General features: G+C 40.6%; 2 long non-coding RNA genes across 2 annotated transcripts in view; one reads left to right on the forward strand and one right to left on the reverse strand.

Moving 5' to 3' along the window:
* The window catches only part of LOC144296465 (uncharacterized), a 30,192-nt gene extending 13,772 nt beyond the window's left edge, over window positions 1-16,420 (forward strand). The window contains exons 3-4 of the long non-coding RNA XR_013363580.1: window positions 4,260-4,413; window positions 16,162-16,420. This is a non-coding gene — a long non-coding RNA (uncharacterized LOC144296465). The remainder of the gene's footprint in view (window positions 1-4,259; window positions 4,414-16,161) is intronic.
* Window positions 16,323-19,789, reverse strand: LOC144296464 (uncharacterized). The gene is made up of 3 exons (XR_013363579.1): window positions 19,370-19,789; window positions 18,228-18,340; window positions 16,323-17,117 (listed from the first exon to the last, which is right to left on the reverse strand). It is a non-coding gene; the product is annotated as an uncharacterized LOC144296464 (long non-coding RNA).
* Window positions 19,790-19,817: the final 28 nt, after the last annotated feature.

Below are 19,817 nucleotides of genomic sequence, written 5' to 3' on the forward strand. Positions count from 1 at the left end.
TTAGTGCCGCCGTTAGCCCAGGGCGTGATCCTGGAGACCCGGGTTTAAGTGCCACATCAGGCTTCCTGCATGGAACCTGCTTCTCCCTCTGCCTGTGTCTCTGCCGGTCTCTCTCTCTCTCTGTGTCTCTCATGAATAAATAATAAAATCTTTTTAAAATATTTGCCATTTTATAGGGTAGAATTCAGTGGTTTTAGCATTTTCACACGGTTGTGCAACGATCATCATTATCTAATTCCAGAATGCTTTCATCACCCCAAAAAGAAACCCCATATTCATTAGCTGTCACTCATCTTTCCCTTCTTCCTCTTGTTTCCTAACAACCAGTAATCTGTCCCTTATGGATTTGCCTATTACAAGCATTTCATATCAATTGATCATACAATATATAGACTTTTATGACTGGCTTATTTTCCAGGTTTATCCAGGTGATAATATGTAAAGTACTGCATTCGTTCCTTGTTGTGGTCAATATTCCATTAAATGGATGTATTACCTTTGGTTTATCCCTTCATCTGGGCTGTTTCCACTTTTTGGCTATTATGAATAATGCTTCTGTGAACATTTATATACAAATTTTTTAAAAGATTTATTTATTTAGTTGAGAGGGGAGGGGCAGAGGGACAGCATTTCAAGCAGACTTCCTGCTGAGCAGGGAGCCATATGTGGGGCTCAATCCCACTATCCATGAGATCATGATCTGAGCAGAAACCAAAATTGGAGACTCAACCAACTGAGCCACCTAGGTGCTCTATGTACAAGGTTTAACATAAACATTGTTTCTACTTCTCTTAGGGATATACCTAGAAGTGTAGTTGCTGGATCCCAGTAACAACTATAATGTTTTGAAGAACTATCTAACTGCTTTCCACTGTGACTACACCATCTTACATTCTCGCCAGCAATGTTTGAGGAGTCTGCACCCTAGCCAACATTTATTATGTCTTTTTTTATTATCGTTATTCTAGTGAGTGGGAATTAGTATCTCATTATGGTTTTGATTTACATTTCCCTAATGACTAATGATGTTGAGCATCTTTTCATGTGCTTCCTAGCTATTCGTATATATTTGGGGGGGCACATATCTATCTGTATCCTTTGCTTCTGTTTTAGTTGGATTGTCTCTTGATTTTTGAGTTACTAGAGTTCTTCATATATTCTAGACATATTATTAAGTATATAATCCTTTTATTAAATATATTTCCATAATAAAAAACAAAATGAACATGCCTGGAGTCAGCACTTTGAACTGATTTTTGGACTCAGAATCTCTAGGTAAGGAGTATACTTTTTTTAACAAGCTCTCCAGACTATCCCTATAGACAATATTGCTTGAGGGTTTCCATTCTGGTCTGTGAATTACAAATGAACAGAGCTTCCTTTATCCTGGCCCAGGATCCTCTCCAGGTTTTCACCACCGTGGTGCTTTACCAAACTCAGGTCTGTGTTCAAGAATCCATGATGAAAGATGCCTCTTTACTTTCACAAAAACCTGTGATTCGGCAGTGTCATTTTTATGTTGACTTAGTGAATATTTTGGTTGCTTGAGAATGTCAAATTCCATTAATTTGTCACTCAATTAGTCTGCTTCCACAAAAAATGGGGGATTGTGAGACCAAGCATACATGGTGGAACCCGTTTTTAAATATTCCACTTGTCCATACCTTTTGTCTCATCACTATCAAGTACCACAAGTTTAAGAATAAACTACCTTTAAACCATAACTGTGTAAAGTCACAAAAGCCATTTTTTTTGTTTTTGTTTTTCTCATGAGAATAACTTAGTTCAATACAAGTAGATAGATTTTAAAATACAACAAGAAAAAATATTTAATTCTGCCTTCTAGAGTTTGAAGGTGAAATCATAGCTCTCTGAGCCTCATTTTTGGATGCTATTTAAAAATTATGTTTCCAAGCCCAGACCTGTGTTTACACCATAAGGCTGCGCCCTGAGCTGTCCCTTCTTTACCTCGTTTGTTGTTTTCCATAGCTGCAGTCATCTGAACTTCAGATTCCAACTGAGCCCTGAATTTTGGTTTGATACCCTCTGAGCACTCAAGCCCTTCTTTGTTAGTATATTATTTTGAACTTCTTATTGCTCTGTTGCAGCATAAAAAGCACGCTGTCTTTATTTCTCTTGTATGTGGGGCTCTCTCCATCAGTCTTTTCTGTTCTTTCTCTTCACAGTCCTTGGCACAGAAGTGCTCAATGGATGCTATTGGCTAACATCCAGTCCCATCCAACTTTACTAAATAGCACACCTACAGAAACTAAACATTACGCTATTATGGGATCCCAGGCATTTGAAAGAATATTGTAACATGCGCTCCAGATTGGTATGTAGCATTTAGCAGTGAAGCAATGGAGGCAACTGCAAATATGAAATTCATTTGCAGCTGAGCATAGAAGTACTTGTTTTGCACACAAATGAAACCCCATACATCCACGTCTTGCCAGTTGTGCTTTTTTTGTAGAACTTACATGTAATGACCATATCTCAAATTAACGTCCAGGAGTGCCAGGGGATTTTTAGGGCTGAGTCCCTCATACTGATGTTTGTCCTCAGTCAGCCCATTTGGTGTTTGAGATAATGCCCACTAGATAGGAGAACCTGGAAGTGAAAGAGCAAATTCCTCTAAGCATTCCTCATGGTGTCAGGAATTGCTTCTCTTGAGGAAGGAATTGAAATCATTTGACCATCTCTCTTTACCCATAGTCTCAATTTCCTGACATTCAGAGTTTTTCAGTGACACACTCTGCTGGGCGTGTGAACTGACCCAACAGGGTGTGGCCTCACGGAATGTGACGTGGTGAACAGAATGTCTGATCTCCTGTTTCCAGCTGAGGTGGGGGTCAGTGTGTGTGTGTGTGTGTGTGTGTGCGTGTATGTGTGCATGTGTTAACAAAGGATAGGGTTTGACTTTGATCACTTCAGCTAATTTTGTTAACATAAAAACAAACCTTCAAAAAGAAGATGAAGTGACATAAGACTATGGGATATCAACAAGTTCAAAATCATCTTTATATTTGCAGTCTAGACTGTAAACCCTATGTTTCTTCTCTTTGTATAACAGCACTATAGGAAAACTAGGGTTATCCCTGAATCAGAACCCCAAGTTTCAGAGATCTACCATAACATATTGCTCTACTCTTGCAAAACAAAATACTTGTCAGGCCTTAAAATGGCTTAAAATTAATTCCACAGCTGGCAGTTATGATATTCGAGTTGTGGCGTCCCTCCCTAAGGTTAGGGAAATTCCATTCAAAGTCCCCAAATTCTTTGACTTTTTTTTTCCAGCATGTACAGCACGTAAAGTTTAATATAGACAAATAGTTTTATTTTAAAAATTCAGTATCTATGGGATGTTGGTCACAATTGTGTCTTACTTAAGAATCATTATAAATGCCTTTTTTAGATTTTCTGTTCATGATTCCTAAGAAAGCACAGCTATGAGCTATAATTGGTAGCATATGGTGCTATTACCTTCTGTAGAAATACATTTCCCTCCCTAAATTTGATGTTAATAATTTGATTCATTAGGCTGAAAACTCTCAGAAAGATTATTGGCTTTATCCTCCCTTCTAGGATGTTCTTTTCACTCCTTTGAAATTTGGTGAGCTCCAGTTCTTCAAAATTTTTCCTTGGATAAAAAGTTTATTTATTCGACAACCACCTACCATATGCCAGGGACTTCACATACATTGTGTTATTTGATCCTATGACACCATGAGACGGATATGAATCTCTGCTTTATAAATGAGAAAACCAAGGCTCTGAAAAGTTTTGATGAAATTGGTCAAGATCTCACAACTAACCAGATATGCTGACTTCAAAGATTGGGTCTTTCCAGCACACTCAGCTGTGTGGATGAGAGGTTATATGCTTGCAATCCAGGATCAGGAAAGGTTTTGTGGAGAAGGTGGCAGGTTGGGGAACTCTTTTAAATCAGAGTGATGGAAGCTTTCAGAGCAACAAGTGGGAAAAAAGTACTAAGGATCAAAATCATTTGGAAAATAAATAGACATGCAACATACACGTGGCATTTCTGGGCGCCTGAAATAACACCATTGGAAAGTAGTTACTTTCAATAGTTCTGTCACGTTTATGGATCACCTCCTATGTATCAGTCTTGTTCTAGGTGCTGAGGGTGAACAAAGACTAAACTAATCCCTGTCATAGTGCAGTTGACAGTAGCAGGGGAAGGTCTGTCCTTCCTTCCCCTCTTCACTCAGTAGCTCATTCATACCTTTCTTTTCCAGGAACTTCAGAAGTGCAGCCAGGAGGCAAGACTCAGAGAGAAGCCTGGGAGCAGCCCTTGGTTGGTGGAGTATCCCTGGTGTGGCAGAGCTGCACATGGGCATCAGTTCCCCCAGAGAGTCTGTCAGAGTCCAGCCTGGATCCCATCTCAAATGGGTGGGTAGTGCTAAAAGGCAGGAGGAAGTGTTGGGAATAACCCACTTACCTTTGAATGGTGTCCTGGTCCAGCTGTCTGGGCCTTTGTTCAGAGTCTTCTTGTTGCCTTGGTCCTCACTTCCAGTCTTCCTCACACATTTGCACCTGTCTGTTGTGCTCATCTCACCAGAGATGAACCAGCCTCCATTTTTGTCTCCCCTACTAGAGGAGAGCCCTTCTGAGGCAGAGGTGAATTTGGCCCTATCTCCCTTGGCTTCACACAGGCCAGGGTGCAGGAAGGCTGAATCAAATTTGAAGGTGGGGGGGGAGGTGGGCCCCAGGGAACAAAGGAGCTCAGTGGGGATGGTGAAAAGGAGCTCCACGGCTAAATGCTGAGGGCCTTCAGGAGAGAAAAAAGGTGGGGTGCATGTGGTGTTGGTTAGGCCCCAAGGTAGACAGACAACTCGGATTTAACAGTTGTGAGGCTCCTCCTTTTACCCCATAAGCCCAATTGGACTCTGCTCATCAGCCTTAGAAGTCAAATGGGAGTTATGAACCAGTGTCAACCTGCATTTGGTTTTCAGATGCATTCTGTTTCACCAGCATTATGTAGTCACAAAAATTGACTTTGTGAACTTTTAGGTGAGGTATGCATCCCCCCCAAAGGCCCCAGTGTTCTTTACTTCTTCCAGGGGTCCAAACATAGGGTCATTTTACTTCCCTTCTTGGTCTGTGGAGGTGTTTGCATATCCTGAGCTCTGTGGCAATATCTGGAGGAGGCACCAGAAAAGCAGGAGTCCCTGATGTCTCCCTCTTTGTCAACCCCTATATAACCCAATACCAAATTTTATCAATCTTGCCCCCTCAACAGCTCCCTTACCCACCCAGTTTTTCTAGGCCCTCTGCTGTAGCTCTGGAGTGAACGTTGGCAACCTTTTCCTGTAATAAGCCAGGTAGCAAATGTTTTGGCTTTACAAGCCATATGGTGTCTGTCATAACTACTCAACTCTACTGTAGTGCAAAGGCAGCTACATTTGATACATGAATGAATGAGTGTGGTTGTGTTCCAATAAAGCTTTATTCATGGACACTGAAATAGAGATTCATAAAATATTCATGAATGAATATTTTTCTGACTTTCCCCCCCTATTTAAAAATATAAACACCAGGGCACCTGGGTAGCTCAATGGTTGAGTATTTGCCTTTGGCTCAGGGCATGATCCTGGGGTCTGGGAGCAAGTCCCACATAGGGCTCCCCGCAGGGAACCTGCTTCTCCCTCTGCCCATGTCTCTGCCTCTCTGTGTGTTTCTCATGAATAAATAAATAAAAATTTAAAAAATTATATATATATATATGTTTATATGTTATATGTTTATATATATATATATATATATATATATACACACCATTCTTAGCTAAAGGGCCACATAAAAAAAGGTAGTGGATTAGATTTGGCCTATGGGCCATAGTTTGCTGACTCTTTGTTATTAGTGGAGGTGTGTCCCTCCAAAATTCGTATGTTGTGGTCCTAATCCCCAGTACCTTCAGTATATGGCCTTATTCAGAAATAGAGTCTTTGTACCAGCAATCAAGTTGAAATGAAGTGGTCAGGCTGGGCCCTAAGCCAGTATGATTATATGTCCTTATAAAAAGGGGAAATTTGAACACAGACACATACAGAGGAAAACTAAGTGAAGACACAGGGAGAAAATGACCACCAACAAGCCAAGGAAGGCCTAAAGCTACAGGAGCTTGTGGAGAGGCCTGGAACAGATTCTCCCTGACAAGCCTCACTAGGAACCAACTCTGTTGACATCTGGATATCAGATTTCTACCGTCCCTGACCATGAGACAATACATTCCTGTTGTTTAAGCCCCCAGTTAGTGGTACTTTGTTAGGCAGCCTCAGCAAACCCCTATCTCCCTGCTCTGAGGAAGCACCATTGTCCCTCACCTCTGTGAGGCTGGTGGCTGTTTAAACTCCACCCAAGCAGCTCCACCATCTGCTCTCCACATGTATCCAGAGTGATCTTTCTACAATCACGTCAGTCCTCAGCTTAGACCTTCTCAGTGGCTGCCCATTGCTCTGAGGTCGATAAAGTCCCACATCCTTACCTTTCCAGATGTCTGGCCCTGCCTTTCCTCCAGACCTTTCCTTTCAGCTCCCTCCTTGTGCCTTCCTGTTACAGGCACTTCCCATGGCTGTGGGGTGACTACTGCCCTCATGGGCTCCTTCCTTCATAAAAAATTAAAATGATACTTATGACTTTATATAAAGATAAATATAATTGATAGTTGATATTACATTCACATTTTTCTTCTGATTTTAAAAGATGTTAAAATTAAAATGCTTTTGTGGACCTGATAGGAAGATTGTGCTGACAGTTCCCTCTGGCTGGTGGTAAGGCTGAAAGGGGACATGAGAGGGACTTAGGTCACCAATATCCCCTTCAGCCCCTCCAAATAAACTTTGTGTCCCAAAATCACTCCTATCAGCATCACCAAGAAGAGGTTCATTTGGTTAAAAAAATGGTCTTTCCAGCAAGAGTAGACTGGCTATAGTTTTCACAGGATACTCGTTAGCACAGCACTAGTCACTCCACCCCACCCTACCCCTCCTCTCCCATCCTTTATAGAAATCCTCAAGTTCCCAGGCCTGGGATGCTGCTCCCACCCCATCCCTACAGTTTGCCAGCTTACCTTCCCCTTCCCCTTAAGCTCTTAGATGTCATTCATTCCTTCAGGAAGGGCAGGCCTGACTGCCTCCTGTGCCCAGCAGGTTAGAGGAATTAGGTTATATGGTTATATTTAATATTGTTTCTAATCATGCATTTGTGTTTATGATGATTAATTTATTAATTTACCACTCCTTCTCAGAGTGATAAGTTCTATGATGACAGGGTCCTGCCTGAGTTTGCTTACCATAATGATCTCAATGCCCGGCACTGTGCCTGGAATTCAACATACATGTGATAAGTGAATGAATGACAAAGTATTTCTAATTCTTGATATTCAACCTAAAGAGATTCAGTTCTTTGAGTCTTAAGGGCTTTACATCTCCTGAGTTCCTTTTAAAATACAAATACTCAGTGGCGCCTGGGTGGCTCAGTGGTTGAGAGTCTGCCTTTGGCTCAGGTTGTGATCCCAGGGTCCTGGGATGGGGTCCTGGGATTAAGTCCTGCATTGGGTTCCCTGCAGGGAGCCTGCTTCTCCCTCTGCCTATGTCTCTGCCTCTCTCTGTATGTGTCTCTCATGAATAAATAAATAAAATCTTTTTAAAAAATTAAAATAAAATGGGGATCCCTGGGTGGCGCAGCGGTTTGGCGCCTGCCTTTGGCCCAGGGCGCGATCCTGGAGACCCGGGATCGAATCCCACGTCGAGCTCCCGGTGCATGGAGCCTGCTTCTCCCTCTGCCTGTGTCTCTGCCTCTCTCTCTCTCTCACTGTGTGCCTATCATAAATAAATAAATAAATAAATAAATAAATAAATAAATAAATAAATAAATAAAATACTCAGAGGAAATGCAGCATCAGAATGGACTCAGACATGAGTTCCTAAGGCACCCACACCTGTGACCAGCACTGTCCTGGGGACATGGTAATACAGCACTGGTTACCTTCCATGAGGACTTCAAAGAACCTCCTCTTTTCCTTTTGGCCTCCTTTTAGGCTCTACTAATAAAAAGGACTTGTGCTCAGGCATCTGTGTGATCCTACAGTATTTCTAGCACACTTAGTAATTAAAACTTAATCTGGAGAGGAAAACTGAGAAATCTGCCAAGAACAATTCTACGGTAATAGGGTGGGCAACCACAATCCAGCAGCCCTGTCGGTCGCAGGAGCATCAATGCTCCTTGATTATTTTCCTGCTGGGAGCTCAGCCCTCCCCTCTGTCTACCTGCCTTGTTTCCTGGGTGGGTTTTCCTCTGTTCTTCTGCTCCAGTTGTACTTCTTGGCTTCTCCCTCTGTTTTCCTGCCACTTCTTCTCCGTCCTAGCCAGTTTTTATCTAAAATTTCTCTAGATTTCTGTAGCTAACTATGTTCAATATTTGAGTATTTGCATGTCTGCTACAGAGATCTTCAACTCATTTTCATTTTGGAAACTATATAGTATATATCTACTAAATAAAGGCATACTGGGGGCTATTGCGGAAGCTTAAAAACCAGCAAGAGCCTGGTCAAAACAAAATCTATCATTCTGATCTCAATGGAAAATTAAACTGTTAGTTCAGCTCTGAGTTGTGATTTTTTAGTGTAGCTCCAACTGTTCAGAAAATATTTTCTTTTTCTCCTGACTTTTTAGATTTCTAGTTCTGGGATCTGTGAAATTCATGCATCCATTGTCAAGGGACAGTCGTCTCTAATATCTGAATCTTGCTTTATGCTTTTACAGTGATTATTTGAATACCAGAGCTTCATGTCTTGGGATTTTTAGTAGTATATAATGTTCTGTCTTACTAGATCATCATGGTATTTGTTTGGTATAGATGGGCTTGAACGTATTGATCTGGGAGAATTTTTTTTAACACTTCTCTCTCTTTTTAGGTCCAAATATAATTTATATTCACTATTGTACTCTTCCCTCCCTCATAATTCCACCCTGGAAAAGAAACATTAAAATACAGACTTAGTCCTTCATAAGTAAACCAAATCCTGTTTAGCACGAATGTAACTGATTATTATCAGCAATAATAAAAAAATAATACCCTGGTTGTCACCAGCCATTTACAGGTAAACGTGTCTCTTTATCCATTCTTATTTATTATCAGTTCCCTTAAGTCCCAAGGTCTGCTTCTGAGGAAAGGCATGAAATATAGCTAATTGAAATTAATTATGTGACAGGAATAATATTTTCTGTTAACAGTAAATATTCAAGTAGTTTGGCCACCCAAACTGGCCAGTAAATATTCAAATAGTTTGGCCACCCGTGATAGTAAAGGAATGGCTTCTAATTTCAGAGTTAAGATAATTATATCTACCATGAGGGAAAAAAGAAGAGAAAGGGTACACTTTACTATGGTTATTTTGCTTCTGCCATCTTTATAGGGATTTCCATTTGTTCATTTATTACATAAAAAAAAAAGAAAAAAATTGTTGAGCAGGTACTATGTATTAGACAAGGGGCTAAATACTGTGGCAACTACTGTATGCACCTATATCCTGAACATTTACTCACCTCAAGGAGCTAGAAGTCTAATGAGATTTAGGACAAGTCTGCATATAACCAACATACCAGACCATTTCTCACTAGGAGAGAAGTCCCACCCACCGCTGCTGGGAATTCCAAAGAAAGGATAGTGGTTATTTCTGACTTAGATGGTCAAGGACAGCTTCTTAGAGACAGTGAATTAGGAAGTGTCTAATGGGGATTCCTGGATGGCTCAGTGGTTGAGTGTCTGCCTTTGGCTCTGGGCATGATCCTGGAGTCCTGGGATAGAGTCCCACTTTGGGCTCCCTGCAGGAAGCCTCCTTCTTTCTCTCCCTCTGCCTATGTATCTGACTCTCTGTGTGTCTCTCATGAATAAATAAAATCTTTAAAAAAAAAAGGGGGGGGGGATCCCTGGGTGGCGCAGCGGTTTGGCGCCTGCCTTTGGCCCAGGGTGCGATCCTGGAGACCGGGGATCGAGTCCCACGTCGGGCTCCCTGCGTGGAGCCTGCTTCTCCCTCTGCCTGTGTCTCTGCCTCTCTCTCTCTCTCTCTCTCTCTCTCAGTGTGACTATCATAAATAAATAAATAAATAAATAAATAAATAAATAAATAAATAAATAAATAAAGCATCTTTAAAAAAAAAAAAGTGTCTAATGAAGAAGAAACCCCACGAAGGAGGGTATAGCAGTCTCCTAATGCTGCCACAACAAATTCCACAAACAATGGCTTAACGCAACAAAAATGTCTTCTCGTACAGTTCTGAAGGCCAGAAGTCCAACATGGGTTTCCATGCCTAACTCCAAGACGTCGTCAGGGTTGACTTCTTTTCTGGAGACTCTAGGCAGGAGAGCCCTTTTCTTTTTCTTTTTCTTTTTTTCAAAGATTTATTTTTATTTATTTATGATAGACATAGAGAGAGAGAGAGAGAGGCAGAGACACAGGCAGAGGGAGAAGCAGGCTCCATGCTGGGAGCCCGACACGGGACTCGATCCCGGGACTCCAGGATCAGGCCCTGGGTCAAAGGCAGATGCAAAACCGCTGAGCCACCCAGGGATCCCCTCCGCCTTTTTTTTTTTTTTTTTTCAAAGATTTTAGGAGAGCATATTTCCTGTCCATTTGGGTTGTTAATAGAGTTCAGGTCTTTGTGGTTATAGGACTGAGGTTCCTGGGTTTTTCGGCTAGCTGTGAATCCAGGGCTTTGCGAAGCTTCTAGAGGCCACTACATTCCTTGGATTGTGGCCCTTTATTTGTCTCCAAAGTCAGCTGCAGGACCAATTCTTCCCATGATGTACCATCCAACCTTCCCATCTGCTCTCTTCCTCTTTTTTTCTTAAGATTTTATTTATTCATGAGAGACACAGATAAAAGGCAGAGACATAGGCAGAGGGAGAAGCAGACTCCCTACAGGGAGCCCAATGTGGGACTGGATCTTAGAATTCCAGGATCATGCCCTGAGCTAAAGGCAGATGCTCAACCACTGAGCCACTGAGGCGTTCCTGCTCTCTTCCTCTTAAGGACCCTTTTAATTAAATTGGGCCTTATCTGTATAATACAAAATAATCTCCCCCATCTCAATGTCTGTAACTGTAATCACATCTGAGATGTCCCTTCTGCCATGTGGAATATCATATTCACAGGCTCCAGGCACTGAGGCGTGGACATTTTGGGGGCAGGGGATAGAGGGGAGATGGCATTCCACTACCTACCGTATAGGGGTAGGATTTCAACCAGGAGAGAAAGTGGGGAGTAGACAGCCAAACCTGGCAAGGCATGAACAGGACGTGGAGACAGATTCCAAGCAGGAAACAGCCATTTCATTTGCATGGAGGTCTAGGGTACTTGCACCTGCACACATGCACACACACAAAGAGTGTGAAAGAAGCCTCGAAACACATTTTTTCACTTTATCACAGAGAATGTCAACTATCAAAGAGTCTAGGCTTTGTTCGGTAGGCAGTGGGCCACACAGTAGGCTGTACATTAGGAAAACTAATGTGGCTTCGGGTTGTGAAGAATGGATAGGAAAAAGATGAAACTGAAAGGAGAGGAGCGCTTTAGGCCACCATATTGGTCTATAAAAGGAAAGGGAATGGTGATGCTGGGATTTCCTATTCCATTCTTCACCTGTGCTGCAGGTGGTCTTTGGACCTACAACGTGGTAAAGTAACAAATATGTGTTTCTGCAAGTCATTAATCGTGCTGTAATTTATTACACCAGCAGAATTCTTCAATTTAAAATAAATTCTACCCTTGAACCCTCATTGTCCTCCAGCTACTTTCATTGCCCAGCTTCTTTGCTACCTTACTCATCACAAATCTCTTCCACCTGACATCTTCTCTCCTCAGCCTCCCAAGAGAGAGCTCTCCACTACGGTTCTCCACTACGGCTGTCAGATCTTTAAATCCAATGGACATTTTTCAGTTCTCATTTCACCTGACTTTTCAGGAGCATGTCTTTTTGTTGATCCCTCCTTCCCTGAAACACTCTTCCCTTTGTTTCTCTGAAACACATTTACTTGCAGCTTTCTGGCAGCTTGTCTGTTTCCTGTGCAGGCTCACCATGAAATACTGCATTTCCTCAACATTTGAGTCCCATCCACCTTTCCCTCTACACTGTCCCATGGGCAATTTCCTCTACACCTTCAGCTTCAGTGGCCACTTGCAGTATACCCAGGCAACTCACAAGTTTGGATATCCGGATCAGATTTCTCAGAGCTACAAATGGGTGTCTACAACTGCCTTCAGAACACCTCCATTCACTCCACTCTACCCCAAAAGATAGCTCCAAACCCAAATCTGGAATCTCAGTGCAATGGATGGCACAATAGCCCACCAGTTTGAGAAATCAGAAATCTACGAGCTACTACCATCTCCCTTGGGCCATACAGCTGATCCCATTGTTATTTCTCCATTTCTCCTACTCGTTCCATGTCCATCCCTACCATCTTAGCCCAAGCTTTATCACTTCATTCCTTGACTAGTCTTTGCCTCCTTCCTCTCAGCTCCCACTCATCCTTCATTCAGCAACCAGAGTGATCTTTTGGAAACACATCAGATCATGCCATTCCATCATGTCATTATGACCCTTTCTTTTTTTTTTTTTTTTTTTTACTTTTATTTATTTATGATAGTCACGCAGAGAGAGAGAGAGAGAGAGAGGCAGAGACATAGGCAGAGGGAGAAGCAGGCTCCATGCACCGGGAGCCCGATGTGGGATTCGATCCAGGGTCTCCAGGATCGCTGGGCCAAAGGCAGGCGCCAAACTGCTGCGCCACCCAGGGATCCCCATTATGACCCTTTCATGACTTCCCATTGTTCTGAGTCTAAAGACTAAAATCCTTAAAGTGACACACCAGGCCCTATGTAGCCTGACCTCTGCCTACCTCTCTATCCTCATCTTTTATCTTCCATCCCCTACTTCTGCATGCCAATAACAATAGTCTCTTTTAGCATTTGAAGTGGTGTATTTTATGCCTTTGCATGTGTACTTCTCTCTCTTAGAATGCTTTTCCCTGTCCATCTTGTTAATTTTCTTTGCATCTTTTACATCTCAGCTAAAGTGCTTCCTGATTTATTAGACAAGGTCAAATACCCTTTTTTTAAAAATAAAATCTCAGTTGTCTTTCCTTTATAATACTAATCACAATTCCAAAGTTCCGTTTGTTTGTAGCATTACCTTATTATTATTTACCTCTCCCACTAGACTTTAAAGTTCCACAATAATGCCCATTTTCAGGATTTTGTCCCTGGTGCCTAGCACATCAGGGCACCCAATGGGTTGAATTAGGTACTTCTGGAGAGGGTGACAAGACTAGCATATTGTAAATGCTTGCTAAATATTTGGGTGAATATATGTGTTCCATTTTAGACCACTTTGAAAGGTTGTCAAGACATATGTGAAAATGTCTAACATTGGTTGGAAGTGTAAGAATGAATATGTGGGACTTTCAATTGAAAATTGTAACTTTCTTATCCATGAATACACCCAAAATTCCTATTTATGCAAAATCCCAGGGGGAAGAGGTAGGCAAACTCAAGATCTTGTTTTCCTTTGAGATCACCTTTCAGTGTAGACATAAACCTTGCTCCGTTCTTTTGTTGTGTGACCCCTGGGCACTGTGATACTTTCCACCAGAGTCCTTTACCTGAGCTCAGTTTAACTTTCTCTCACCTCCTGTGATATCTCCCCAATATTCTTTCAGCTCCTTTCTCCCCCCTAACTATTAATTTGACAGTACATACGCACAGAGCGATGCCATCTGGTCTTCTCAACTTCTCTGTTTACTTCATGGCCCTATTTCTCTAACATTCTTCCCACTCTCTCCATTCTGTCCATTCTCTGCATGCCTGAAATACCAGGCTTTCCCATGACTTTGCTGCTGCCCTTCTCCCCTTCCAAGTATCTTTACCTCAAACATTAGTTCCTTCTCTCACCTCTTTCTAAAGGGTATTAGCTCTGGGACATTTTTCAAGTTTTGACCCCAAACCAAAAAACTCTTTTTGTTCTGGAGTTGCCAGCTACCAAATACAATATGCATGACTGCTTCCTGACTTTTACAGATTTTCTTTTGCTCTCTGAAATTTGGCAGCCTGTCACTGGCCTCCTTCCACTTCTGCATATGAAATCACCTTATCATCATCACATCGTGGTTTTTATTATCAAGACCCATTTATCAAGCATCTGAAGATAACACACTCAATTGTTGTTGTTGTCTTCAGTTCTGCTTAACAAAACAAAAATCCATAGTTTTAAAGTGCTGTTCAATAACAACCAAAACATTTAGTAGTTAATTTTAAAGTTAAAAATAGACCATGAGCCTCTCTCTGTGTGTCTCTATGAATAAACAAAATCTTTAAAAAAAAATAGACCATGAAAACATTTCTATTACAATTACTCAATTAAATATTTGTCAATTTAGATGAACTCAGATGTTTCCCTTTGAAAATGTTAATTTTGCCATTGAGATTGATTTCATGGAGAGGACAGTTTGAGCCTTATACTTTTAGTTTTTCCTAAAGCAATTATTACCAATGTTTCCTGCAAAAGATTAAATTAAAATTTTGAATGGAAGGTTTTAGAACATATAGGAGCATATAGACCTTTTCAGTGGGATTTTTATTTCAGTTATAGACATAACAACATGCTGCTCATGTCTGCAGATAATATAGAAATTGCAGCCAGCATTAAACGTAATGAGAAATAAGTAAATAGCTGGTGTTACTGTCATAGCTCACTCAGCATAAAAAGTAAGCTAATGGAAGATGTGGTAAGAAAAGAAAATTTGTTTTAGCAATTCGTCTCTTAATAACGTAAAGTGTCAACATAAGAATTCTCTAAATGCAGAATGTGATTTTTATCTTGACAGTGTTTCTTTGAGGTCTTCTGGGAACAAATCTTAAACTCTTGAGCAATTCTGACTTATGCAATCACATACTTTATTACTCATCTGAGAAGCAGAGCGGCTATGTGGAGAATGAAGCCGTACTCTGTAGTGTTGGAGTGCTGGAAAGGCAGGTCTGCAGAGACTGACCAGGTGGCCCAGGAAGGCTTCCTGGGACCCTGGGCCTTCCCCTAAACATACCCCAGAGAGTTTTACCAAGTTTTTCAGGAAGTCTTGTTTTCCAAAATGGTGAAAGCAAGTAGAAATAAACCAGAATCAAGAAAATTTTACTTTCTCATGATTTTACTATTAGAAAACACGTGTAAGAGTAAAAATTTAATACTGGGGATTTTCTCCTCTGGTATCAGGACTGTTTTCATTATTGTGAAATATAAGAGTTTATACACTTAAAAATGGTTAAGATGTTAAATTTTAAGTTAGGCATATTTTGCCAAAATTGAAAAAAATTGAAAAAGAAACCTAATGGCAGAACCTATTAGGTTCCTATAAAAGGCTTTTTAAAAATTACAAAATATAAAACATTTCTGGTCATTCATCTGCTATCTAGTAATCTGTTACTCTCTTAAAAACAATAAACTACTTGTTTGTAAGTCTGACTTTCTACAATATAAACCTTTTGGGAAATGTCCAGAAACTGAAGAAGCAAAAGGCCTTTTAACAGTTGAAATAGTCATCACAAAGTCCTAGTTCTTTCTTGCAGAGGAAAGTCTTTTAGGAATAAGTTCTATTAGCTCTTACTTTACATACAATTTTGATAAGATAAGTAATCTCTCTTATCCAACAGCAGATTAAAAGCAAAAAATTAGTAAGGTATGGTATTTTACAAGAGACTGGAATCTCGATAGGAGAGAAACAAAAAGAGTTGATTTACCTAACAGAGGCAAAGCAACTAACTGCAAAGAGGTCTCTCAAAAAAGCCCCCAAACAAACAAGAAGGGGAGGGGAAATGGGATTTGTTTAATGGGTAAGAGTGTCAGTTTGATGATAAAGTTCTGGAGATGGGTGGTGATGATGGTTGTACAACATTGCAAATGCACTGAACTGTACCCTTAAAATTAGTTAAGGTGATAAATTTTATATTATGTATAGTTTATCACAGTTACCAAAAAATGTTTAAAAAACAAGTTCATCATTGAAACAGAGTCCCGACTAATAGAGATGATATTGTTAACTTTGATTTTTTTTCTTTCCTTTTTTTTTTTTTCCTTTTTCTGGAAGTTGCTACAGGTTTGCAGAACCGAAAACTCCAAACAATGAACCAGATCTCTTTGGCTGACCCAGAGTCATTGGTTTAAAAAAAAAGGTTGTATTACATTTTGATATTGGAGATACTAAAATGCATTCAATAAATTCAAATTAGCAGTTAAGAAGTTCTTTATATGTAGTCTTAGGGGAAGAATATGGTTCCTTTATCTTGTGGAGTTTTTTTTTTAAAGATTTTATTTATTTATTCATGAGAGACACACACAGAGAGAGAGAGAGAGAGGCAGAGACACAGGCAGAGGGAGAAGCAGGATCCATACGGAGCCTGATGTGGGACTCGATCCTGGGACTCCAGAATCACACCCTGAGCTGAGCCACCCAGGCATCCCATCTTGTGGAATTTATAATCTAATCAAGGAAACAAAATACATGAGTATAAAACAAATTAAATCAGTGTAGCTCATCTTCTAGTTTTCTAGGGCTTTTAAGACTAGAGCCTGCTTTCTAGGCACTAAGGCATAAAGAAGCTGAGCCATAATCAGGTTTCTTGCATTGGAATCTTGGGGAGAGGGTGAGGGCAAGGTAGATAGTCTTAAGGCATATTCCTCGGGGGCCTCAGTGAGAACCCCTAAAACATCCAGACCTCACAACTGCAGGGGACTGGCGGGGAGTGGATCTGCAGGCTCTCTTGGCTCTGGCTGGTGCTGGAGACACATCTTTGAGTTCCCCTCTTCCTCACTGCACAAAGCCCAATCCCCCCACCCTTCTCAGACAAAGCATAAGGGAGTCATTTGATTTCAGTTTCCTTATTTATAAGTACATTGTAATCATGATTCTTGAGGTCTGTGTTTTCAAGCTTTGGAGTCAGATCTATCAAAGTTTGAATCCCAGCTCTTAGATCTTGGAATTACTGGGGCTCTCTGTTTTAGGGTGAGTAACGCATAGAATTGTTGAATCACTATATTGTACATCTGAAACAAATGTAACACTGTAACTACACTGGAATTAAAATGAAAAACTTAATAAAAAAGAAAAATCAAGTATGTATTAAAAATAATAAAACAAAAAGCCACCCAGAATCACTACATCCAGAAGTACTTTTAATATTTGGCTGTGTACTTTTCTGGACTTAAAAAGAAAAAAAATATAAAATATATATATTTTTTTTTGAAAGAGAGAAAGAGAAAGAGCAGGAGGAGAGGCTGAGAGATAAGCAGATTCCCTGCTGAGTGCAGAACCAGAAGTGGGGCTGGATCCCAGGACCCTGAGACCATGACATGAGCTGAAGTCAACCACTTAACCAACTGACCCACCCAGGCACCCCTATATATGCATCTTTTAAAAAATCCTATATGATATGTTATATATTTTTGTATATATATATTTTAAATATAAATATATACATACTTATTTTACAAAATTGTATAATACTTGTTTTTTTTTTTTTTTTTTTTAAACACATTTACAAGACTGTCAGCTCCAGCAGGGGATAAATCATGTGGTTTTGCTCTCGATGGTATCCCCAGTGCCTGGTTTAGCCCATGACTCATAGCAGTATTCAAAAAATAAAAAAAAACAAAAAACCCAAAGCAATGAATGAGTCTATATCAATAAACACATATATCCAGAATAACAATAAACACGACCATTAATCATAATATTCTCTTGCATAGGTGTGTCAATTTGTCCAAGCAAGCTTTGGACAAGTTTCCAATCTGTTTCATACATAAATATTTGAAAACTTTATTTTTTTTAAGATTTTATTTATTTAGTCATGAGAGACAGAGAGAGAGAGATTGAGAGAGAGAGAGAGAGAGGCAGAGACACAGGCAGAAGGAGAAGCAGACTCCATGCAGGGAGCCTGACATGGGACTCAATCCCCAGTCTCCAGGATTAGGCCTGGGCTGAAGGCAGCGCTAAACCGCTGAGCCACCTGGGCTGCCCAATATTTGAAAACTTTAAAAAGATTTTTTTTTAAGGCACAAAGAATAACACATGATTGAACCTAATCACACAGAATCAACAAATTTTAAGACTTTGACAGTTTTGCATTGCTTTTTTAAATAAAAGAAATAACATACTGGAGGTAAAGTTGAAGTCCTCATTTTACTCTTCTCAATTTCCCTCCTTCCTTCTACATAGTCAACAGCCATAATGAATTTGGTGCAACTTCTTGCATTCTCCATGTCTACACCTATAAAAGTATTGATTAGTATAGGTTCTGAGGCATCCTGTTTATGAATATAGTATCATAGTGTGTATATATATAGTTCTGCAACTTGCTTTTTTTTGCATTCTACAATTTGAATTCTATCATTTATCCTTTGAAAAGTATGGCGCTCTTTCATTCACTTAACAATTTTGTCATTTGAATATTCACCTTTTATTTTTCTACTATTCCCTATTGCTGGGTATTTTAGGTTCTTGATTTTTCACTATTGCAAGCAATAGTATAATGGTCATTATAATTACAAAATTAGGGACTTATACGAAATTTTAAGTCCACTAAATTCCTTTTATTTGCAATATTTCTCTGACAAAAAAAATGTTTTATTTAATTATGTTTACATCTTTGAAGACAGCAAGAGCAGGACCTTTAAACACACAGGAAGAAGAATGGCAGCCAGCCCAGCCAGCCAGGGGCTGGGAAGGAGAAAGAAAGGTCAGTGCATGAGTGAATAGGTACACAGGTGAATGCAAAAGAGACTCGATTACAGAATATCCACTGGGGTTTTATGCCATTCAAGATGCCTGGGTAGAGCACAGGATAAGATTGAAAAATGAAATTTTCAATTTCTGGTAATTAAGCCGCAATAATCGGCTTAATTACCAGAGCCCAAAGAGGAGAGAAAACAGTTGGGGGATCTAGGAAGATTTTCTTGCAGAGCTAAGACAGAGGCAGGGCTGAAAGCCTGGGTGGGAATTAGAGAGTAAAGTGTATAGGATGGCCCACCAAGGATTGCTAACTAAGGTTGTTAAAACGGCCAGAGCTAATGACCTTCATGACGGTTTCTTTTCAGATTAAAGTTTAAAAAACAAAACAAAACAAAAAAAGTTTAAAAAACTTCACAAGAGTGTATTAGGAAAGGAAATTGGACTGCCTTTTAAAACAATATTAGCCCTCACCATCACCTGCCGCAGACTGCAGGTGGTAGGAAGTATGATGCCAGGAGAGTCCAGTAGTGGGTTAGGGGTTTGTTTGCAAGCTATTATTTGTACTCACATCTCCGCACCATCCCTGCACATGCCCTTGCACCACATGCACAGCCCACAGATGGACATGCACGACTCAGAGTTTCACTCGTTGGTCTACGTTACTATCTCGTTCTGCACATCAGGAAACATTTCTCATAAAATATCCATTGCTCTGGGGTTTGATTAAATGAAAACGGACTAAATCGGGATATATATATCTGAACGTCCTTTATTACTTGCTCGCACGGGTGAAGTTGTCCTCTTCTGCCCTTACTTGTAACAGCTGACACAGACTTGGGCACTTCGGTGGCTCCTCTAGGCCTGTTAACTCACTCTCTCAGCCGAGGCTGGTGTGAGATGCCTCGAGGATGGGGTTACCAAGTTTCCGAGTAGTGCGGCTGGAGGGGCGACCCTGGAGCGGGGCGGCCGGGGCAGGTGGCGGCGGGCGGGCGGGCGGGCGGCGGGGACCCGGAGGC

Source organism: Canis aureus, chromosome 24 (genome assembly GCF_053574225.1).
Source record: "Canis aureus isolate CA01 chromosome 24, VMU_Caureus_v.1.0, whole genome shotgun sequence".
NCBI classification, from domain to species: domain Eukaryota; kingdom Metazoa; phylum Chordata; class Mammalia; order Carnivora; family Canidae; genus Canis; species Canis aureus.